Genomic DNA, 25,912 nt, shown 5'->3' with positions numbered 1-25,912 from the left:
AAAACTCTTTCCTCACAACAATCCTATGAGGTAATTTGTGCAAATATTCTAATCCCCATTTAATAGATGAAGAGACTGAGGTTCAGAGAAGGTACAATGCTAGTAAGTGTTGAAACTGATATCTGAACTCATGATTTCTGAATCCAAGACCAGTACTCTTTCCATTATATCTGTGTTGCCCAACATATTGGCCTCTATTCTGAAAAAGTACAAAAAAAGATACTGACCCAATAGAATTTTTTCTCCTTACTATCTGTGTCCATAACCATTGCCCTTTCTACCCACAGTCAATTCCTTCTCTTTCTTTTCTTCACTTTTTGCCTTTTGACCTCAAGAGCTTCCACTTAACCTTTCACAAAGAAAAGGCAGATGCTAAAAATAAAGAAAATGTGGTTGAGAAATCACTAGAACTCTCCATTACCAAGACAGTGTTTAGCATCAAAGAGTTTAATTTCAAAGGAGGTGGTCTAGATACCAAAGGGTGAGTGAGATGATCACTACGTGATAGTAAGGCATAAACACAAATGTTCTGGAAGATACTGCACCTCCTAATTTTAACACGAACACACATTTTATGAGTGTGCTCCAATAAAAATTAAAACATGAAGTCATGAAGGTACTAATTCCATTCTAAATATACCATCATATAAAATTACTTCCCTGCATCTTACTACTGTGCAAGTCGTGTCCGTTAATGCATAACTTTCATACTTTTAATTGACATACTATCTCGGGATTTTATTTATCAATGGGAGGTACAAAGAAACAGTGGTGACCAAGGGAATATTCACCAGGTGATTTTCTAGCCTAACATTAAATACTTTAATTACATAAAACTAGAAATGAGTTTATAAGTGTAGATCTACCAGGAGCACTGGACTAGGAGGAAGACGAACTAGTATTTAATGTCTCAAGGGCTCAATAAAATGGAGTTGGACTAGATAACAACCTTGGTCTCTTTCAGCCCTTAATCTCAAATCCCTTTCTCTCAATAATCTTGGCCAAGTCATTTAATGATCATAATGAATGAGAAATACTAACACTTCTCCCGCTGGAATTGCTTCAATGCAGATACTGACCACCAAAGCAGAAGAACTGCAATGTGCATAAAGTGGACTTTAAGACATGAATACTTTTGTTATGTGTCAAAACTATAAAATGATAGAATTGGTAACTGATCTCATCAGCTAAAGGCAAAAGTTCCACACTGCTTTTTGTCAACATTATCCTCAGCTCCAAGTCATAAAATAACATATTGCCAGCTAATATAAGACAATCATAAAATAAAACTTCATCAGAACTTATACAGTAACAACAACATTGTAGAGAAAGAAATCTTTGAAAGACTTAAGAAATTTGATCAATGGAATGACTGTCTATAAATAATTCCACAAGACTCATGGTGAAGTGTACTACTCACCTCCTAATACAGAGGTGACAGACTCAGAGAGATGGAGAGGGTTTTTTTTTTTTTTTGTACATTGTCTATGGGGGAATTTGTTTTGTTTGTGCACAATTGTTACAAGGATTTTTTTCTCTCTTTTTTTCCAGTGGGGTATGAGGAGAGAGCTGGAGGGGGGGGGGCGGCGTGGAGAGGAAATAGATTTTTGTTCAATGAAAAAAATAAATTAAAAAAACCTCTTTCCATAAGCCTAGATTTGAGGAAACTGGAGAATCTAGTAAAATCTGAAGAGGAAAAAGTTCAAGATCCTAAGATTATTAAAAATCTTCATGAAATGCAAATTTCATAGATTGCAACTACCAATTAAATAGAGGACAAAACCATCACTGACATCCCAAATCATTTTGAAAAGGAAAATGGCATACATATACTGGAATTTCAAGCAATAAAAAACTAACAACTTCCAAAATATAGAAATCTAGCAGGAAAGATATGAAAAATGGGATCAGGATTTGGATGCATATCATTTGTTTTTCTACGAGAGGATGCTTTCAGCAAATCCACAGAGGATGAATTTACATTCTAGTTTTTTTTAATCAAACTATAAATGTCAATTATTTCTCTACCCATGAAATACTTGTTAGGACATTAAATATAAAAGAATAATAGCAGGATAGTGACTTGTAGCTGGTTAATTTCTAGCTAAACCCCATGGAAAAAGATAAGAAAGAGCTATTAATATAAATCACTTTAAAGTCTACAAAAACCTCACTATAATCCTATGAAGTGGTAATTGTAAGTATTATGTTCACTATTTTAACAGTAAGGAAGATCTAACATGGTTTAGTGGATAGAGTCCTAGGCTTGGAGCCTGGGTTCAAATCTTGCCTCTGATACAGACTAGCTATGTGATCCTGGGCAAGTCACTTAAACTTTATATGATAACGTCAGATTATCTGTAAAATAATCTAAAAAAATTAACCAATAATACCTAGACATAGTTTAAGAGGAAACAGAGGCTTAGAAAGTCTAAATGACTTTTCCATCATCACAAATCTAGGAAGTGTCACAGACAGAACCCAAACCTAGGTATCCTGATTCCTAGTCCAAAGGTCATTACCATGTGCTATGGTCCTTAATTTTCCTACTTTGTGCTTCAATCTATTTTAACTACAAGAAATGAGAAGGATGGTACTTGCTTCATTTGTCTCACAAGGTTATTATAAGTATAAAATGAAAAATTTGTAATCACATTTTGAAGAAAGAGTTGAAGAGCAGTTCTATACAGATATATGTGTGTGTGTGTGTGTGTGTGATTTTATTGATATTTACTGTGGTAAAGTTCTCTTTAAGTTAGTTTTGAGCATTCATTGCTAGACAAATTTTGCTTAAATTAGCCAGAAAGAGAGGCCAAGGAACTGAACAGGACAAGAAATAGAGTGCAGTCATTTATAACTCTGGTGTCAGGGAAAGGACCTGTGAGATATTGTGTGTGTGTGTGTGTGTGTGTAAGTGATGGTGGAAACAGGTGGGGGCAGTGGGATGAGATTATTCTACTCCACACCCCTAATGGGTATGGAGAACTTCTAATTTGGAAACTCCCTAAGCCAATTTGAATAAGAAACTCAAATATGATTTCTAATCTTAGAGAATTACCAGAGGACCTTGAGAGGTTAAAAGGTCACAAAACCAGTTGTGTCATTTGAAAGACTTGAACTCAGGTGTCCCAGACTCTGGTCCTGGCTTTCTTTCAGTTACAGTACTTAAGTTGGGGGAGACAGAATCTGATCTGTAGAACAGTTAAATCTATATCATGAAAAGTAATTTTCTGAAAGGATTCTACTGTGATCTGAATGCAACAATGAAACATAGCCACAATTTCCATATCGAATATATTCCTGCATGACACATATACATCTCAAATTAATACTTTAAAATTCCTGCCCAGCATTCGGGTTGGGCTACATCTTTTCACTGCTCCACAGGAATCTCTTAAGGGGGTTTTCACTCCCTATGAAACAGTGCTTTTCCTATTACCATTTTATTTATGACTTTAGGCGACCATTTTATCGACAAGGTGGAAAGATATGATTGGGAGTAGGGATGACTTCTTGGGCACTTCCTAGGGCTGTTGTAGCATCTTGATTCTCCTTTCCAGTCTCTGAGTCCATTCACAGCGGAGTCTGTAGACAGAGAACAGATACTTTGAGCACACATGAGCCAACTTTCAGACCCAAGTTTTTTTAAAAAAAATTATTATTCTCCTCCTGTTCTCCGCCCCCCCCCAACTCCACCCCATTTCTCTCATCACTCTAGCACATGTGTGCTGGAAGGCTCTACTCTGTCCCATCCCGCCACCCCTGGCAGCCCTTTGACTTTCAAGGCTGAGAAATTTGGAAAACATATGGGTCGCGGGTATCACTTCACAGTGAGAAGCCTGTGTGACCTTGTCAGATTCCTAATGAGTCACACAAGTGCAAAGTGTTCTCATTAGTATTTAGTGTCATATATTCTGTGGGTTATGTCCTTAGGCACAAGGAAAGGGCTCTCTTCTATTCAAAGACTTTTCACTCAAGGCCAGAGTTTATAAGAGAGAAGAGAAAGCTTTAGCTTAGTACTGACATTACTTTCTGTCTTTCCTATTGTGCTGGGATAATGGTGGTTGTAGTATTCTGGAGTAGAAGTATTATTGGGGGCAGCTAGGTGGCGCAGTGAATAGAGCACCGGCCTTGGAGTCAGGAGGACCTGAGTTCAAATCCGGATTCAGATGCTTACACTTACTAGCTGTGTGACCCTGGGCAAGTCATTTAACACCAATTGCCTCACCAAAAAAAGAAGTATTATCGGGGGGGGGGGGATTGTCATAAACTCATGAATCAATCAATGAACATTTATAAAGTGAATGACACTCTTTAAGAATTTACTTGGGAGAGGAGAAATGCCTACCTTGCCAAACCTTTCCATCTATCTGGGATGAGGGGGTAGGATACTTAGAACACCTAATCCAGGATACATTCTTTAGGAAAGGGCTCAAATGGAATGACTAGAGCCCTTGTTATCCCAGCCATACTTCATACACAGACTGGTGAATCTTACAAGTGGATACATATATGTGAAGTTTTTATGCTCGTAAAGCAATTCCTCTTTTCCTTGGAACCTTCCTAAGTCAATATGTCCTACACGCTCCAGCCCTAATCTGGAACACAAACTCCATTGCGATAGGGGCTGAATCTAGAGTCCAAAAGACTCTGGTTCCAACTCTCCCACTTGCTACTTATTTGACTTTGGGGAGGTCATTTCGCTTTTTAATTTTTTAATCTTTAAAAAAATAAAAAAAAAATTTTTGGTGAGGCAATTGGGGTTAAGTGACCTGCCCAGGGTCACACAGCTAGTGTCAAGTGTCTGAGGCTGGATTTGAACTCAGGTCCTTCTGACTCCAGGGCCAGTGCTCTATCCACTGCACCACCTAGCTGCCCCGGTCATTTCACTTTTATGTCTATGAATAATCATAGCTAGTATTTATTTAGTGCTTTAAGGTTTATAATTGAGTACCAAGGTGGTGTAGTAGATAGGGCAGTGGGCCTAGTATCAGAAAGCCCGGAGTTTAAATCCAGCTTCAAGACACTTGCTTTATGACCCTGGGCAAGTCACTTAATCCCATTTGCCTGTTTCCTCATCTGTGAAATGAACTGGAGAAGGAAGTGGTAAAGCACTTATATATATATATATATATATATATATATATATATATATATATATATATATATATATATATTTTTTTTTTTTTTTTTTTGCAGGTCAATGAGGGTTAAATGATGTGCTCAAGGTCACACAGCTAGAAAGTGTCAAGTGTCTGAGGCCAGATTTGAACTCAGGTCCTCCTGAATCCAGGGCCGGTGCTTTATCTACTGAACCACCTAGCTGCCCCTCACTTCGGTATTTTGCCAAGAAAACCCCAAAAGGGGTCACAGACAGTCAAACATGACCGAAATTGAACAACAAAAAGGCTTGCAAAGTACTTTATAAATATCTCATTTGATCATCACAATAACCCTATAAGGTAGTACAATTATTATCTCCATTTTAAAATAAGGAAACTCAGTCTTGGAGCCTGTGATTTGCCATGATAGATCCATACAGCTAAGCAAATATCTAAGGTAGGATTGGAACTAATGTTTTCCAAGTTCAGAACTCTATCCACTATGGCCCTTAGCTGCCTATAAATTGAGAAGGTTGGACTAGATGACCTTGAAGGTCCCTTTCAGCTCTAAATCTATGAGTCTCAGCCAGCTACATGACCAGACATTCCATTCTTGTTCAGTAATTGCTACTCTCTTGTCCTGCAAAAGGAAAGCTCTTTGGGGAGTAGTTATGATGATTGCTTGTGGAAGAGAATGAACCTTCCCTAACACTCCATGTAAAGAGAAGGTCTAAGCTCATAAGTAAATCACCCATATTAAGCTATTTCTTTGGTTGTATGTTGGGAGACTTTGAAATTACTGTGAACTTATCAGACCACAAGGATAGTTTGCTAGAGTGTTCTGTAATGCACTAGGTGTCTACTAGGAATTAATTTTGTTTTCAAAGGTGCCCTTTGGAAATGAGAAAATCTGGCTTAATGTTTGTATTTCTATACAAACACCTGGGGATTCAGAACTGGATGGTTTTGATCCCCAACAGTTTTTGAAAGATTGATGGCTCATGTGTTAATCCTGGAGCATAAATGCCAATGCCAATTGTCAGAGTCCTTGCCAGGAAAGCACACACACATACACAACAGCCGACTTTAACATTGACATCTCAGATGTCCTAGTTAGTACTTCATGGAATGGGAGCTTATATAATTTTACCTATTTTTTTTAAAGGTAGGAAGTGACAATCTCTGTCCCTAAAAAACCAACCAAACACTTAAAGAGAAAATTAACTAAAATACTCCTTAAGGATATATTGCATTTATTTTCATAGTCCCATAAACTCAAATTTGAAAGCAAATACAACATTTTTTTGAGTTAAAAATGTCTTCTTTTGGGATTTCCTTTAGTTATTAACAGGATAGGAACAGTTAAAGAGGTGTATGACCCTGTTTGCTGAAAGTCACAGTGTTTTACTACTGTTCTTACAAGTTGTCAAAAGCTCAACGGTGGGAAAATTAATGCTTGGGTTTGTAAGCATTGTGTGTATCCATATGAAATAGAGCTTAGCCTTGTTCCTCTGCTTGGCCCCCAGAGGACAAAAGTTGGAAGAATAAATGGAAGTTGCAGAAAGGCAGATTTTAGACTTAATATAGAGAAAAACTTGCTAAGAACTAGAGCTATCCCAAAGTAGAATGGGTTGCTTTGAAAGGAAATGAGTTTCCAATCGCTAGAGGTGTTTAAGTGGAGAATGACTGAGTATTAGGATTCCTTTTGAGGGGTGAGTTGGACAACGTGATCTATGAGATCTTTTTATCCAATAAGATTCTGTGACCCTAAGTTGCTAGAGGTAGCAGTACTGGTGAGACTTCTTGGTTCAGCCTGTCAGTAGTAGCAATTTAGAGCTACTAATGTAAATGAGCACAGTGCCTGGCTACACCTAGTAAGTGAATTTTGTTGTTGAATCATTTCAGTTGTGTCTGACTCTCTGTGATCCCATCTGGGGTTTTCTTGACAAGGATATTGGAGTGGTTTGGCGTTTCCTTCTTCAGCTCATTTTACAGATGAGGAAATGGAGGCAAACAGGGTTAAGTGATTTGCCCAGGGTCAGACAGCTAGCAAGTATCTGAGTCCGGATTTGAATTCAGGTCCTCCTGACTTTAGGGTCCATGCTCTATCCACTGTGCCACCTAGCTACCCATAGTAAGTGAATAATAAATATTTGTTACTTCTTATCTTCCTCTCACCTTTATGAGAGCAAATGTGTGGTAAAAGGGGGGGATTTGGGGTGACTGCATAAATTGATGGGTATCTCACTATAATGTGACCTTTCATTAGGTGGGTTCTATACTCTGACTATAGAAAAGTTAATTGCTAAAAATACTAGAATGAATCTTATTGTATTACTACCTCATTTATAATGCAGAACGTTGAAGATCTTTGAAGACAATATTAACTGATAGACTCAACTGAAACATATCTTTTCTTTTCTTTTTCTTGTTTTTTTCTAGACGTGGCTAATGTGGAAATATATTTTGCATGACTTCAAATGTATAATGGGTATCATTATTGTTTTCTCGGTGGGTGGCATAGGTGAGGGAGGGAGAAAATTTGGAATTCAATATAAAAATAAAACAAACAAAAAAAGAACATCGTATTAAAGAGAGCCTCTGTTGTATGAAGATACAAGAGGGCAAGAACCATGGGGAATGGAATAAGGATGACTCACATTTTTGTAGCACATTAAGGTTGAAAAAATATTTTTTTCTCTCCCAAACCTTGTGGGTTAGGTAATACAACTGTCATTATCACCCTCATTTTCCAGATGGCAAAACCAAGGCTCAGAAAGGCTAAGTGACTTACCCAAGATCACTTTGCTAGTAAATATCAAAGACTGAACTGCAGATGCCAAGTCTCCTGGCTCTAAAGCCCTCTGCTCTTTCCACTACATCAACAGGAAAACACCAAAAGTATGTCCTTGGCCTTTAGGGCTGGTGTAATGACAACTGCATCATGAGAAGACTGTTCTGTTGCCTCTTGACAGGTGTTTGGGGTAGGATTCAGAGGATAAAAGGAAGGCACTTGTCCATGCCAAGTATGGTGGGCAATCTCATGGAAGGTACAAAGACATGTAAAAGCTGAATGTAATAGTCAAGAGAGGGGTGGGCAGATGAAAGGTGAGAAGAGATGGGGACAGAACACTGTGTAGTGCTGTGGTGGTTAGAGGATTTGTTTAAGCTTGAAGCTTTGGTACTTAAAGTATCATCTAACCATATATGTGTTTAATAAAAGGAGCAGACATCTTGAGTGACAAAGACAGGGCTCATGTCTTAAAGACATAGTGGAGGGAAGAGGGTGCTGACAGAGTAGATTTTCAAGGGGAACCTTTCACACTTGGCACAGGCAGTACCATGGGATCAAATCTCGTCTGGCCGTGCCAGATCTGCAGACTGACAGTCTTCATTTCCAACACTGGCTTAACAAGGACAACAGCTGGGCACTTTCATTTCAAGATTAGCGCTGTGGATACTTCACATAGAGCACTTTGTTAATTTCTAACTCTTCAGAGTCACACTTTCTTGCTATGATTACAAATTAATCTTCCTACTTGGATATATCCTATGGTGACAGGCACTTAATGAATATGTTTTTGGGTCACAAAAATTAGTTTTATATGCTACTCAAAGCACAGAACCCACACTCAGTTCACAGGAGTTAGAAGGGGCCTGAAAGGGTATTTAATCCAATCCCCTCCTTTTTACAGATAAGGAAGCTGGATCACAAAGATGTTAAGTAACTTACCCAAGGTCATATAACCAATAAATTAAGATATCTTTCCTTTGAAGCAGGAGCCTGGTGGAATGGAATGAACAGAGGACCTGAGGTCAGATCGAGATTTTAGTTCCGTACTAGACATGTCATAGAGGAAAAGAGCACGACAGGTGTCAAATAACTTGGGTTCACATTTACCTAGGATGCTTACTACCTGTGTGACCTTGGGCAAGTCATTTCTCCTCCCTGGGCTTCAGTTTCCTTATCTGTAAAATGTGATTGGATTAGAGGGTCTCAAAGTTCCCTTCCAGCTCCAGATGTGTGTAAGATACAACCTGCTTGGCACTGTCTCACCATCTGTATGATAAGAATAATACTTATAAAGGGAGGCAGCATTATTAGGTAGATAAAAGGCTGGCTTAGGTGCTTAAAAAGACCTGCTTTCAAGTCCTCTCATATACACGAGCTGGATGACCATGGGTGAGTCACTTTACTCTCAGTATTTAAGGCAACTCTTTAGAATTATAAGCTGCAACTGGGTAGCCAGTATGCATCAGTAGAAGGAGTTTTGATATTAAAAGTGTTTTATACTGATGAAATCACAAATTAAGACTACTACCTCCATTTTTCCCCTCCTACCTTCCCAACCCCTCCTCCACAATATGCTAGTATTTGTGCAAAATACACAGACTGGACTTAGTCTATCAGCAAAGAGAAGGAATATTAGTTTTGGTTTCAAACTTTTTATTAACTTCTGGGACCGAGTCTGGATACTATTACTATATATGTTACTCATCGGTCACATATCTCCCATAAAAACTGACATGTCAAAGCCCAGAGTCCCACTCCACCATTAATAGCAGGATTCATTCTTGAAATTGTATCATTCATGAGAGGAAGTCTCTCCAGAATTATGACATTATAGTCCTAAAGATTTCTGAGTCATTTCTTTGGAAATACTTTTAAAAGCATGTAATCAACACATGGAATAACCCAACTCTCACATGAAGAAAAACTCTTTCTTTGCTCATTTATTACTTTCAACTCCTTGCCCTTCCTTCTGTGCTTATTTTTTCTTTAACAATTCTAAGCAGAAATTAATAGTAGTCTCTTCTTGGAATTAATTCCCAATTCTTGCATTTAATCATTTACAGGCATATAACTCCTCTCCAGAAAGTGAATAGAAGGCCCCCAAGAAGAGGCTGTGGCATCCTCTGGTTCATCAGTATTCTAAATAGCAGGTGGAGACTAATAAAACTTTATAGTAAACTGCAAGATGACAGTGCTAATAAGTTGAAGGGCTTCCAGTATCTTGTAAACATGTAGAAATACTATAATCTTTATATAATCCACCACTGTATATTTGGGTGGGGGTTGTATAAAGCCCAGACAAAATTTACCATTACATGATACTACTCACTTATTCAGGGCACTCTTGCTTATTCGAGAGTTTTCATTTTGCACTTGCTTTGCATGGCATTCAATTTTTTTCTCCCAAAAGTTTTTCAGCCCCCCTGCGTCATGCACAGTCATTGCAGGGTGTTTCCATCTATAGCTTTTACTCATTTTTCTGGAAGAAACAAAAAAATAATTGCAACAGTTTTTGGGGCTATGCTTTAGGATGATTATAGGTGGGAGGCAGGAAGTGGGCTGAAATGAATGAAACAACCCCTGTCCCCAAACCAAAACAAACAAAAAGACAGAAACAAAATCCCTCAAAAACCAGTCAGAAAGACTAATTGCGCCTTGCATTTTGCACAGTGGAGGTCCACAGTTCACATCAAGAGACATATCTGAAAGCAACACATAAGCATCTTATGAGAAAAAATTACATTTTGGGAGGAAACTCTGGCATGATGCTATACTTATCCAACAATTCATTATTGATATGCTACCATTAATATTATCTTTTATAATCATAATAGCTAACCTGCATATAACTATTTTTTAATTTTAATTTTTTTTGCAGGGCAATGAGGGTTAAGTGACTTGCCCAGGGTGACGTAGCTAGTAAGTGTCAAGTGTCTGAGGCCAGATTTGAACTTAGGTGCCCCTGAATCTAGGGCTGGTGCTTTATCCACTGCACCCCCTAGCTGTTCCTATATAACTCTTTAAGATTTGCAAATCTCTCTCTCTCTCTCTGTCTCTCCATATATATATGTATATATATGTGTATATACACACACCTACATACCCACACACCCCCACACATATACATACATATATAATATACATGTATAGGCACACACATGTGCATATGTATTATCTCATTTGATTTTTACAACAAATATGTAAAATAGGTGTTATTATACCTTCAATTTACAGATGGAGAAACTGAGGCTAAGAAGTTAAATGACTTGCCCAGGGTGGATTAGCATCTATATCTTTCTTACTCCAAACCCAACACTCTAACCACTATGTAATTTTGCTGCTGCTGAATTATTGTTTGGGAGTGTTCTATGGAAGTTGTAGAATTGGGAACTGATGGCAAATCACCTTGATGAATATTTGAGGAGTAAGATTTGGTGGGGAAATAGGATTGTTTTCTGTTGGCTCTCTTACAATCTACTCTGCATTAGAATTATATACATATATGTCTTATCTCCCCTATGGGACTGTAAACTTTATTAGGGCAGGGACTGTGCCCTTTTAAGAATATTTTTTGTCTCACATAGCATTTAGCAAATAATAGTTGTTTGAAAAATGTTGCTGAATTGATTTTAATCATTGAACAGAGTTTTAGTGAGCTTGATTCTGTGACATATTGAAAAAAGAATGTGATATTTTCTTGAAGTATTTCAACAAGTTCCCAATTAGTCCAGATAATGAGTCCCCTGAAGTGATCATATTATTCAAAATTGCACTTCATATTTCCATTGAGTTGGAGCCAATGATTATCTTTTAAATAATTATAATTTTCAATAGTATGAATTCCAATACATGCAACCACCTCATGGAATTCATTATTTACATTAATCAGGACCAGCTCCATTTCCTATAAGGTAAATTCATTCATGAATACATGGTCATTTGAAAAATGGCCAAGACATCAAGAAATATGCTGGTGTTCCAAAACATTTATTTTCGTTGATTTCAATTTGGTCAAATTCATTTTCATGACATCTCAAACTCAACATGTTCAAAATAGAACTCATTACTTTCCCTAAACCTGTCCTTCCTCCAATCATCTCTATTTTTATTGAGGATACCACCATCCTTCCACTCATTTGGGTTTACAACATAGGTGTTATCCTGGACTATTTCCTCTCTGCGATTCCTCTCCCATATCAAATTAGATTGCAAGTTATATTTATTTATTTTACCTCCATATCATCTCTCACATTTATCCCCTTCTCTATCATCCTTCTCACACAGCTACAACCCTTATTCAAGAATTCAACACCTCATTTGGACCACTGTAACAGAGTCCTAGTTGGACTGTAAGCTTCCAGACTTCCCACATTGCAATGTGTCTTCAATATGGCTGCCAAAATAATCTTCTTGTCATGTCAGTCAGGTGACTAGAGTTTATTAAGTGGCTACTATGTGCCAGGAACTGTGCTAAACACAAGAAACTTCAGTGGCTGCTTTTTACCTTTAGGATAAAATATAAACTCTCTACTTCATCATTTTAAGCTCTTCACAACATGGCTCCAGCCTACCTTTCCAGAATTATTCTATATTGCTCCTTTTGAAGCACTATACTTTTACAAAAATTGACTTATTTGCTTGCTAGTCCCCAAATTCTGTATTGTGTATCCCACCTTTATGCCATTGCCTAGGCTGCCTTCCTATGCCAGGAATGCACTTTCTTTCCTTCTTTCCTTCCTTCTTTCTTTCTTTCTTTCTTTCTTTCTTTCTTTCTTTCTTTCTTTCTTTCTTTCTTTCTTTCTTTCTTTCTTTCTTTCTTTCTTTCTTTCTTTCTTTCTTTCTTTCTTTCTTTCTTTCTTTCTAGTGAGGCAATTGGGGTTAAGTGACTTGCCCAGGGTCACACAGCTAGTAAGTGTTAAGTGTCTGAGGCCAGATTTGAACTCAGGTACTCCTGAATCCAGGGCCGGTGCTCTATCCACTGCGCCACCTAGCTGCCCTGAATGCACTTTCTTTTAACTTTCACCTCTTAGAATCCCTAGCATTATTCAAGGCTCTACTTATGTATGTATGACCTCAAATGATAAGCCTTTGTTGATCAACTTTTTTCTAGCTCTAAATCTTTGCTGTGTGGTCTGTGATTTATTTAGGGTTGTTTTCATCCTTTTCAAATTATCATCTATATACTTACCTGTTTGTGTGTTTTGTAGCCACAGTATATAGGAACTAAACTCCTCGAGAAGAATTACTCTGGGCTTTTCTTTGATTTCCCAGAGGCTAGCAGAATAACTTGCATAGAGTAGGCATGTAACAAACTCTTGTTGAATTCGACTGACTTAGATCAGAACCTTTATTAGCTTCCATAATAGAGCTCATAGGATCAGAGGATTTAGAATTTCAAAGATATCCAGGCCAATTCTCTCATTTTAAAATTATATGCACAGTTTAGATAAGACAGTCCTTGCTTTTATGGAATTTATCGTTTAGAAGGGGAACATGACACATATAATAACCCTAATACAAAGTATTAGGGAATGAAAAATACATACAAATACATGAAAATAATTCAGAGAAATATAAAAAAAGATTATGTTAGAGCCAAGGTGGAAAAGATAATCACTAATCAGTGGAAGATCAGGATGAAATGGAATTTGTCAGGCTTTTAAGGATGGGTGGGGATTCTACCAGTTAGGTAGTGCAGTGGATAGAATGCTGGGCCTGGAGCCAGGAAGACATGAGTTCAAATCTGGTTTCAGACACTGACTAGCTGTGTGACTCTGGGAAAGTCACTTAACCCTGTTTGCCTCAGTTTCCTCAAACGTGAAATGATCTGGAGAAGAAAATAGCAAACCACTTTTGTATCTGCCAAATCCTCCCCAAACCTCGAAAAACCCAAATGGGGTCACAGAGAGTCAGATAGTACTGAAAAACAACTTAACAAGAACCACAAAAGGAGATTCTACTGACAAAGATGAAAGGGGAGGGCATTGTGGACAAAGAAAAGAATATAAAAGTCTAGGTACTAGAAAGTAAAAAATCTGTATACTTTATTTTGGCTGGAGTAATATACTGTATGGAGGGGAGAAGTTTGAGATCACTATGGAAAGGAAAAGTACATTCAGATTGTGGAGGACCTTGAATATTCACTAGGACAAAGAGTTTGACCATTACTCAGTAGACAATTTTAGGGAGATGTAGGATTTTGAGTGTAGGAATGACATGACCACATCTGTCAGTATTTTGAAGATTAGTTTAAAGAAGGTGTGAGTAGAGAGGAAAGTGGGAAGATTTAAGATTATCTTTAACACTTCAACCCTGTTCATACCATTATTATCCCCATTTTACCTACAAAGAAAATGATATTCATAGAGATTAATAGGTTTATTCAAATTCACAAGACTAGCAAATATCTGATTTGGTTTCTGAACCCAGGTCTTCCAGATTCCAACTTTCTATCCGCTCTGCCACACTATCTCTCCTATGGGACTTTATGTACTTATAGGGAGGAACAAAACACTATTCAGTGTGTATCTTATTCAAATAGTACTTCAAACAGTAAATCTCAAGAAGATATTACAATTAAGTAATTGCTATAGCCAGAAGAGCTCTGTCTACTCAAACAGAATCATTAGCCTTTGGAAACCCCACCAAAACTACTTTAAGGAAATAGAGGAATAACATATTTTAATCCTTTATAAGTTTGTTAGAATATGGAGAAAAATAAAGTGAAATGTTTGTGAATACCTCTGAATTGCAAAACTTAAGAGACAGAAAGCTACAATTGGGATGAGTTAGAAAATAACTGGGAAGTTACATCTTTAGGAGGTCTGCAATGGAAGGGTTGCTAATGAGCTGGGTCACTTCCTGTGTTACCTGATGAGGATTTTGTTTTAAAAGGAGAAAAAAAGTAGCATGCAAAAATAACCCTTAGTAAAGGAAGAATTTTATTTTAATGGTGTCCATTTTCCAAGGAGTTCAACGTATTCCTCAGAATTGAAATAATTATTTCTTCCTTGTTTCTATGAGACTGGTGGGTGTTTAGGATGGTTCTCTTCCTTTTCCTTTTGGGGAAAATGAAACATAAAAAGATAATGATTGATTTGCAGTCATCTAACTGGGAAGTGGGTGGCCAAATTTCAAACCTATTAAAAGGATGCTTTAAAAATAAATTTCTAGATAAGGTATGATAAAATTTAAAGTGGAATTCAAGCTCTCTGGGAGTCCTATTTAGACTTCTCAGTACCACCCATTGACTATTCATTTCCCCAAATTTTACCTTGAACTGAGTTTGGAAAATGAAGAACAGTAGGAAACAAAATTAAAATACTGTTAGCTCACAGCTCTCCCTTTGGGGAAATTGATTTTTACTGTAAACTGTTATGTTCTATAGAAAGATTTAATCAATGATTTTAGAATAAAAAACAAGAAAAAACAGCCATGAGCACAGCTGGGATGCTCAGAGGCCATAGCATAATAGTATCCTGACTGCTGCCAGCAGCACCTTGCTTTACAAAGCAAATGAGACATATATTAATGGCTCCTGGGAATTTGCCCTTTCATATCTTGAAACTGTGTTCATAGCATACTTCATGAAAATATTAGACTGTCTTCCCCAGGAGCCACCATTTGTTTAAAAAAAAAAAGTGAGAGAATGTGCTATTTACATCCTCACACCCTTTCATCATTCTGTATCTATAAATCATGCTGACACCCAGAAACTCTTCCAGGATGGACTGTTGGCTCTCAGACAAGCTCTTTAGATAGTTACACTCTTGTCTCTAAAATCCAGTGCAGGCTGTTGATGGGCTGTCTAAGCCAGCCTGCCCTACAGATGCTGTTCTCCTCCGAATCACATTACAATTCCTCCATGCTGGGCTTGACTTTGATTCAAGGCTGAGATCTGAAATATCCTTCACTGTCCTACTGCTGACTTATTTGGTATTAAACGAACAAACAAAAAAATAAAACACCTCTCACCAACCTTTCCCTAATAGAGCAGGAGACTCCTTATGGATATTTTTCTCTCCAAATCTTCTTGGTCAATTTAAATGTTACCAGGTACTCTTGGGTGAGTTTTTTTCTTTTCCATTTATAAAACTAAGCACCCAGCACCCATTTTAGAGAGCTGTTGCTCAGTTGATATTTGTTTTCTAACATGTTTTATATCCATTGGGGCATATCAGGGACACTGGGTTTTTGACTCTAGCAGTGGAGACCAAACTTAGGCCAATTTGAGTATGATCATGGAGAAAGACTTTGGCTGTTTTCTTGGGACCAGTCTAATTAAGTGTGGAGAGACTAATCACCAGTAGACTGGCCATTAGACGATGAATTATTTGGTCATGGCAACCAGTAAAATAAAGAAAAATATATAATCACCATCATTCCTAAGCACCCTTTATTTCACTGCTGCAGTAATGATAGGCAGACTGGTGAAACTGGGGACAGAGTTTTCAGAATCTAATGATTTTTAGAGCATCTAAGAATATTATCTCTTGGTACTCTGAATGTGAGGTCCTTGAACAATGCTAAATGAGTTGATATTACTATTAGAGGAAATGAATCATTCTGATATTGTAATTTTCTCCATAAATGAAACTTGAAAAGAAAAGGAAAGTTCAGTTAAATGGCTGATTCACAGATTCCCCTTAGAGAAGCAAATCAGAGATCTAATGAAGTTGGTGTTATCGTATGTCCAAAGACAGCAAGAAACATTTCCTGGGATGCTTAGTTCCCTCACTTTGCAGTGCTCATGATGAATATTTGTAAAAAATACTCTGAAGATAATTATACTCTGTCTGCTAATAACTCGCAGATGATGAGAAGTAGCGAAATTATATTATGAACTTGATATGACCTTCCAAATTAAATCATCACATATTTTACTACTTAATAGCTCAATTCAAAGAAAGATATGGGGAAGGTGATGAAAAATATATCGGAAAATATGCCTCAGGATTAAGAAACAAAAGAGTTCAAGGATCTGTAGCCTACATAGGTGCCTCACACTTTTATATCATAAGTGCTTTTTCTAAGAAAAGCATAAAAAGGAATTGGACATGATTAGCATTGACTGAATTGCAGGTCAAAAAAGAAATTTGTCTATATCTTAGACAGGAAGAAAGATAATAGGAATGGGGACTGAGCTAGAGATTTCACTGATCTCAGGAACTCTTGGGTGAGGAAACTCCCACCAATGCAGCTTAGCACCTTCTCTGCAATGTATAGTATTAGAGAGTTGTCTAGAACAGTCAGAACTTAAATGTCTTGACCTGGGTTACATAGACAGTATATGTGAGAGATGGGACTGGAACCCAGGTCTTCCCTAGCTTCAAGGTCTTCTCTTTATTCACTATGCTACACTGTGCTTATACTAACTGTAACGATTAGAATGACGCCACCTGCTGGAGACTTACTGTAGAAGAGTTCTGCCCATGAAGCAAAGGTCTTTGAGGGCAAGACCAGGCTTCAGGAAGTGACGCGGACTAGTGGGAGGAGGAAGGAAGAGACTGGTGCTCGGTCTCACTCTCTTTCCTCTGGACTCTGGCGGAGGAGGGAGCTAGAAATGTGCTCTCCCTTTAATAGATAGGAATCTAGGCCTTTTTCTCTCTCTTTACCAAATTCTTATTCTCCTTAATAAATGCTTAAAAGTCTAACTCTTGCTAAAGCTTATAATTTATTGGCGACCACTCATTAGATATTTTAGACAGTTTAGCTAGAATTTTAGCCTTAACATAACTGTGCTTGAAAGTTTGGAAAGCACTTTGCACACATAATCTCTTCTGAGTGGGGGTTCTGAGCAATAAAACAGGAATACATGAATAATACATGAATACATTATTATTATTGACATTTTATAGGTAAGGACTTGAGAAAGGGTGAGACTTTCCCATAGTCACATAGTAAGTAGCAGACTTGGGATATTTGACTCCAAATTGGGACTTTTTGACTCCAAAGCTAGGACTCTGCCTACCACACCATGCTGCCAGTAATCAGCAATGACTGACTACTAATGTTAGGATCCTGTATGAATTTGCTATATGGATATAGTTAGCACACTGACTTATTAGAGGAACAGCAAATTCAACATCACATTAGAAGATAGAATAAAAATGAATAGAATCTATAACATAGAATTAGAACATCTCCAACCTATCTTGCTTAAACGAGCTATTGCTCCCCCTAAAGGAAATGTCTAAAAGGACAGACATTAATACAAAATATGACCATTTCCTACAAAGGTTTAACTGGTATAAATCAGTTGTCCCAATAAGTACGTCAAATGATCCTAGAAACTGCCTCAGTCAACAAAAGTTTAATATCTTTGTCAAATAGAGGTAAGGAAGTCAGGAGCAACAGTAGCTTAAAATGGAAACTCTACAAAAACTTAATTTATAAAATCTTATGGAGGAGAATGAATTATTATGACCAATAATATTTTATAAAATGGGTTTTGTAGGACCCAAATGGAGAGAATTTTAATGGAATCTTTGGATCTTTATCCTATAGCAACCCCAAATTTCTAGTGGGAGGGGGGAAGGGTAAGAGCTAATGGGTCACTTGAGTGCTTAGGTGTTTCTGTATCAATTTGTGGACTCCTGTGACTTTTTCATATTATGTGATGTAAAATAAAGGCTTTATCATACCTTATTCTTATTTATGTCTTCAATGATTTTATAGAAAGGAAGAAAGAAAGTAAATAAGTATCTATTAAGTGTCTACCATATTAGGCATTGTGCTAATAATCACTTTATAAATATCTTATTTGATCCTCAAAACTATAGGACATAGGTGTTACTTTTATTGTTTTTGTTCAGTTGTGTCTGACTCTTTGTGATTCCATTTGAGGTTTTCTTGGCAAAAATACAGGAGTGGTGTGCCATTTTCTTCCCCAGCTCATTTTACAGATGAGGAAACTGAGGCAAACAAGGTTAAGTGACTTTCCCAGGGTCATACAGCTAGTCAGTGTCAGAGATTAGATTTGAACTCAGGTCTTCCCAAGTTCAGGGCTGGCATTCTATCCATTGTGCAACCTGATGCCCATAGGTTAATAACAACTATTATCCCCATTTTATAGATGAGGAAACTAAGGCAGACAGGAAACATGACTTATCCAGGGTCAAACATCTACTAAGTGTCTGAGACCAGCTTTCAACTTCAAGTCTTTTTGACTATCTACTGCACCACTTGGCAGCCTGGGAACTCTTTTTTGCCATATTTGGTGAAACCTAGACATAAGATATACCCTGAATATGTTAAGATACTTTCTTGGAGAAACTTCAAATTGGAGCAACAAGCCAAAGAAAGAAATTGACCTTTTGGAGGTTAGGCCCCAGAAATGAATTTGGTCTTTGTGATTCCAGATTTTTTTTGGGGGGGAGCATATGGATTCAAAGTGTTATAGCTTATCTAAAATTCTCTTTCAAGATTTAATTGTTTGAAAAAGAGAAGCTTTTGCCTTAACACAAGCCATTAGTGACTGAGTCAATGAAAATGTTTACATTTTTTCACATCTTACATTCTAGCTTTAAAGGTTTATGAATGTATGACTCTAAGACTCTATTCCAGCTCAGCTACTGCTTGAAAGTGACGATGTCTGTAATACAAGATAAACGAGGGGGCATGGTGGAAAGAGCCCTAGACTTGTAGTCAAGAAGCTGTGAGTTCAAATCCAGTGTCAATCACTTGCTAGCTGTGTGACTTGGGCAAATCACTTAATCTCTCCCAGCATAATTTTACTCATCTGTAAAATGGGGATTATAATAGGGCCTACCTTACAGAGGTCAGAATAAAATGAGAAGATATTTGTATAGCACTTAGAAAATCTTCATGTATTATATAAATGCTGGCTACTATTATCACAACATCTTGTTTGTTTTTTGTGGGACAATGAGGGTTAAGTGACTTGCCCAGGGTCACACAGCTAGTAAGTGTCAAGTGTCTGAGGCCAGATTTGAATTCACATCCTCCTGAATACAGCACTGATGTTTTATTCACTCCACCTAGCTGCCCCCTTTTATCATAAGATCTTATTCCAAATGGCTCATTCAGGGTGGGAAAAATAGTATAGTTAGAACCCAAAGTCATGAATTTCTAGCTGTTCTCCATTCTACAGATTGTTTGGTATTTGAATTATGTTTTCTAGGGAAGCATTACTTTTTTGTTAAAAGTCCAAGAATACTGAAACATAATCCCAAGGAGGAATCACATAGGAGAAGTGGTAGAAAGGATGTCATCAAAGAAATGCAGGATAGGAAAAAAATGTTATGTGGTAATGTTGAAAGATGGACAGTCCCATTGGTATGCGTGTGCCAAGGGAATATGAAGAAGGCATCTACCAAATTGAATGGAACCAATTTTGAGAATTTACAGGAGGACATGGAAAAAAGTCACATAGGATGGGAAGGCATGGCTGGGTTGAGATCTGTGTCATTGAAAGATATATCCTCATCAATGAAATTATAACTTCACTGCAGTGTTCTGGGCTTTTCTTTCTTTTTTTTTTTACTCTTAATAATATTTAATTTTTCCCACTTACATGTAGAAACACTTTTTAACATTAGTTTTAAAAAAGTTTTGAGTTCCAAATTCCTTCTTTCCTTCCCTCCTTCCCTGAGGTAGTAAGCAATTTGATACTTGTGATATATGTGCAATCATGCAAAACATATTTCCATATTAGTCATGTTTTCATTCTAGTGTTAGAGCATCTATTATGACTCTGTGTCTTTCCACTGAATATTTAATAATTATACATTAAAAAACAGAGCTGCTCTTGTCTTTGTATCCTTAACGAATACAAAATCATTTCAATGCAAAGAAAATATCATAGTTCCTGTCCAGAGTGTTTTTTTTTGAAAGGCTTAGCTTCACCATTGCTTAATTTTTGTGAGAAAAGTACTTTGCTACTAAGTAATCTTCCTAAGGTAAGCTACTTTCCCCTAATTCTACTGTCTTTCTTTCCATTTGTTCCATAATTGCAGCAAGTTTTGAAAATGAGCTCTGCAAAGCAAGTCATCATGAATAATTTTTGGAGTTTAGATGGAAACAAATAAACACTGAATAATGACTTGAAGAGCTGCTTTGCAATTCTTTCTCTGAAAGAATCATTTGCATTTTTTAAAGTCGTCATGTTTTAAGAGCATCCATTTCCCTTTGAAAAACAAAAAGATAAAGAATGAGACTATCTTCTATGCCTGCAGTGAAATTGCAAGTACTTTTAATATCACTATTTTCTATATAGACTCAATACCAACACACTGAGCTGTACACAGTCACCAAATTTAAAAACAGACATCATATAACAAGGCAGAATTCTAGAGGTATAAACAGCAAAGTTCGGAATGAGCAGAAAGAAGTTTATAAACTTACCAGGTTGATAAATGCAAGAAGACTGATTCAGATGAAAGGAACTGTAAGGGAAGAAAAAAAATTCAATGATTCCTTCAGAGTTAAGGTTGAAGATGGAAAATGGCGTTATTGAGTAGCAACTATAATATTGTTACAATAATACCAACTTAAAAATAAAATGATAGTTCAGATTTTTGTAGCACTTGATTGCTTACAAGGGACTTTTCTCACAATAATACTTTGAAAAACGAAGCACTGGTACTCTCATTTCACTGATGAGGAAACTGAGCCCTACCCAAGTTTATTCCCCACTTCTCTCCTTTTCTGCTTCCTTTTGTGTTATCTTTCCCAATTAGATTGTAAACTCTTTGAGGGCAGAGATTGTTTTTTTTGCATTTTTGTTTTCTTTTTGTTCTTTTCTTTTCTTTTTTTCCTTCCTTCCTTCCTTCCTTCCTTCCTTCCTTCCTTCCTTCCTTCCTTCCTTCCTTCCTTCCTCCCTCCGTTCCTCCTTCCCTCCCTCCTTCTCTCTCTTTCCTTCTTTCCTTCCTTCCTTCCTTCCTCCCTCCCTCCCTCCCTCCCTCCCTCCCTCCTTTCTTTCTTTCTTTCTTTCTTTCTTTCTTTCTTTCTTTCTTTCTTTCTTTCTTTCTTTCTTTCTTTCTTTCTTTCTTTCTTTCTTTCTTTCTTTCTTTCTTTCAGTATTTGTATCTCCAGTGCTTAGAACAGTGTTTGCCTCATAGTAGGTACTTAATAAAAGTTTAATTAGTATTATTAACTACATCTAGGAAAGAGAAGAGTTGGGACAATGTTCTTTTCACTATACAATGCTTCTTTCATTATAGAAGTCTTTTTTTTCCAATAGAAAGGAGAGACTGATATATTAAAAGATATAGAGGGACTAAGATCAGGTAAAGACCTTGGACCCTGGCAAAGTCATTTCTTTGGAACTTACTTTCTTTTTCTAAAAAGTGAGAGCACTGGGCTAAATTAGTGGTCTTCAAAGAGGGGTTTATGGAAGGAAGTACACGAGACATTTCCTTAGGGTATGTGTTAACAGTCATGTCCTCACTCATCTATTCACTTTCTATTTATTGCAACTGGATTTAAGGGTAACTAATTAAGGATTAATGTAAATTAAATCTCATAAATTGGACAGTGGCTTAAAAAGATGCCTGCAAAGGAACTTTGGTTGGAAGGTAACTTTAATAATGTAAGCATGAGCAAACAAGAAATTGGCAGAGTTGATACTTTTATTCCTAGCATGAACTCTTTGTCAACCAAGTTATGAAGGGAACATGATCTAATCAGAGCTGACAAGAATCGACCCTCCCCATTGAAATTATCAACAAGATTTTTTTGAAATATGGTTTTATATCCATGATTAATAATAATGACCCTTACTCAAAAGGTATATTGTGCTTTGAGTCATTGGTTAATGGTAATATAGTAGAGTTTACAGTAAGAATCCTACATGTAGCCCCATAGCTCTCTCTGTAACCATTATTGGCTTACATATATTCTGTCATTTCCTCATAAATTAATAGAAGTGCATAACCTTTCTCCAAAAAATAATTAATTAATTATATCTGAGTCCCCACCTCAGTTTATACAAACTGGAGAAACTTCATTTCCCTTGTTTCTCTTCTCTTCAGTATCAAAGCCTGTTCTCATATTTTTCTCATGACATAACTAGGTGGTGCAGTGGATAGAGTGCTAGACCTAAAGCTGAAAAGAACCGAGTTTAAATCCAACATCAGACACTTACTAAATGTGTGACCCTGGGAAAATCATTAAACTTCCGTAGGTCTCAGTTTCCTCATCTGTAAAATGGGGATAATAATAATAACACCTACCTCCTACAATTGTGGAGAAGATCAAATGAATTAATATTTGTAAAGCACATTGCAAACTTTTAATTTGAAAATTTGAAACAGCATGTTGTGCAGAGTAGATTCGCAGTTTTATGTACAATCATCTTTTTATTATATATGTTATGGAAATGCTTGTTTTATTACATAAATTAAAAATAAATTTTGTTAAAGTTATAGCAGTTGGTACCTCTAACCATAATTTGTAGCTATTGAGTCCTCCATTGAAACCAGTGTTTCACACTGGCAGTTAAAGTCTATTGGCTTATCCCCCCCTGCCACACACCTTAATAGTATTTTATTTTTTCCCAATTATATGTAAAGATGGTTTTCAACATTCATTTTTATAAGATTTTGGGTTCCTAATTTTCTTTTTCCCTCTCTTCTTTCCCTTCTCCCCAAGACAGAAAGCAATCTGATACAGGTTTCTATTGTTTTATAAGACTCTTATTAACCATCCAGAAAGAGGTTGTCTCAGTTTTTTCTTTGTATACCTCAGTCTTTCTTTATCTGTGAAATGTATTTTCCAGAAGCCATTTAAATGATAACTCTCACTAAGATTCAATACCCTTTTATAGAGTCAGAAATAGCACATGTAATCTCTGTGAGAAAGGTTATTTAAGGTAGGGTTGCAATAATATTAAGAAACTTTTAAAATTAAAAAAATTAAAAAAACGAAGCTTTTTTTTGCAGGGCAATGAGGGTTAAGTGACTTGCTCAGGGTCACACAGCTAGTTAAGTGTCAAGTGTCTGAGGCTGGATTTGAACTCACATCCTCCTGTATCCAAGGCCAGTGCTTTATCCACTGCACCACCTAGTTGCCCTCACAAAACTAAGCTTTTCTTGCCAAAGATGATTTGTACCTCCTATAAAAACTCATATCTGCACAATTAAAAAACTTAGAGTTTTCTAACCTGTTTAAAAAACCCTCCAAGAATTCTGGTGTATTTTAATCTATTAAAAATATTAAAATTCTATACCAATTAGGTTGCAAGAATAATTGATTGACATAGGTGATGGAATTCACTATCTGAATTTCAGGAAAAGCTTTTCACTTCCAGCTAAGATGGCTTTGGGAATGATGGCAGACCACCCAGCTCAAGGAGAGATAATTTAAGAGTCATTAGACTCTGAATCCATGCTTTTTTGAAAAAAGCTTGGACACTATATTTCAAGAAATCATAAATGAAACCTTTCCAAATCTGTTAGAACCAAAAGGCAAAGGGAAGATCTTCTGAGTACCTCTTAAAAGAAACCCCCCAAAGAAAAGTTTTAGAAATTTCACAACCAAAATCCAGAGCTTCCACATCAAATTAAAAACACTGAAAGCATCCAGAAAGGAGTTTAAGTACCAAAGAACCACAGGCAGAATCTCAAAAGACCTGGCAACTTCCACTAAGAAGCCGCAGGAGACTGAAATATTCTAAAAGCCAAAAAGGTTTTACACCCACAATCTTAAGGGGGGGAAAAGCAGACTTTTAATGGAATAGAGAAATTTCAAGCATTTCTGATGAAAAGACCAATACATGGATCAGAAGAAATGTAGGAGGTAAATTTATCTGAGCAATTGGAAGGAACTTGATGGTGATGTAGCAATGGCATTCTAATACTAGGAGAAGAAACCAGTGTCTCTTCAAAATCTTAATATCTTCAAAGGATATTGAGAGAGTTAAATAAAAAAATTGATTCTGTTCTGAGGGTTTTAAGAGGGTAAAGAAAAGGAAAGGTAAAAGGAGGAGTATGCCAGAGGAGAAAGGAGGAAAGGGGGTGGTGGTAATTTGCTTATCCTTATAGTTGTGGCATGTGAAGTATATTCAAATATAGAGGAAGGGGAAGGGAGATTTGAGATGAACTCCATTCTTATCTGGCGAGTACAAAGTAGAATTGAATAGACAGACCTCTTGATTTTCTATGTCAACATACACAAGAATACATGCAATTTGATGTGGGCATGTATCATACTCAAGCAGGGAGATGAAGGGGCAAGTGAAGAGATAGGGTACAGTGGCAAACAAAATAAACTTTTTGATCCTGAAGGGACAATTACAGAGAAAGCAGAAAGAAAAACAAAGAATTAGAATCTAAGTGGTGGTGCACATCATTTCAGAACAATTGTGCTGAACAATTGTGGTGCATGACTATAATGGAATATTACTACATCATAAGAATGAATAAACATTGTATTGCTGAGAACTAAGTCAATCATAGTTGATTATAGCACAGTGTTACTATTACTAGAATGTAAGCTTTTTAGGACAGGCATTGTTTCATTCTTATCTTTGTATATTCATCACCCAGCACAGTGACTGATACAAAGTAAGTACTAAATAAATTATTTTCAAACAAATCAGTCAACTAATTAATTAAATAATAAATTGTTGATAATTAATATTAAATCAAATTAATAAATAAATTGAATAAAATAAATTATTTTAAAATTTAAAAACCACGCACTTTCTCCATTTGATATGTGGGATTGAAAAATGAGTATCATGATTTATTTAGTGAGCCCAACCAATAACATATTTCTTCTATTTGGATTTATGTATCTTTGTGAACTATCTTTTCACAGGTATGACAACCATTAAACTCAACTATCAGAATAAAATGAACTTAGAACCAGACCTTTTAATCACTGTAGATTTAAGCCTAAATTTTCTAAATTAGTGAAGTATATTCAATCACATTGCTCTCATTAAAAATATAGGTCATTAATGCTAACATTGGAGTGAGAGCAAAAAGCTTTTTGATTCTGTTAATAAAATCAAGATTTAAAAAATATTGTTTTTTTGGTATTTTTATCTTAT

At 36.5% G+C, this 25,912-nt stretch overlaps 1 long non-coding RNA gene across 1 annotated transcript in view; it reads right to left on the bottom strand.

Annotated features, from left to right (window-relative positions):
- Positions 1-2,916: 2,916 nt before the first annotated feature.
- LOC122735710 overlaps positions 2,917-25,912 on the bottom strand; it is a 43,846-nt gene continuing 20,850 nt past the window's right edge. Inside the window, exons 2-4 of the long non-coding RNA XR_006354144.1 lie at positions 21,262-21,302; positions 10,226-10,375; positions 2,917-3,585 (exon numbers count right to left, since the gene is read on the bottom strand). This is a non-coding gene — a long non-coding RNA (uncharacterized LOC122735710). The remainder of the gene's footprint in view (positions 3,586-10,225; positions 10,376-21,261; positions 21,303-25,912) is intronic.

Source organism: Dromiciops gliroides, chromosome 1 (genome assembly GCF_019393635.1).
Source record: "Dromiciops gliroides isolate mDroGli1 chromosome 1, mDroGli1.pri, whole genome shotgun sequence".
Classification (NCBI taxonomy): Eukaryota; Metazoa; Chordata; class Mammalia; order Microbiotheria; family Microbiotheriidae; genus Dromiciops; species Dromiciops gliroides.
The sequence above is the reverse complement of the archived record's forward strand: the minus strand, read 5'-3'. Positions and strand labels throughout refer to the sequence as shown.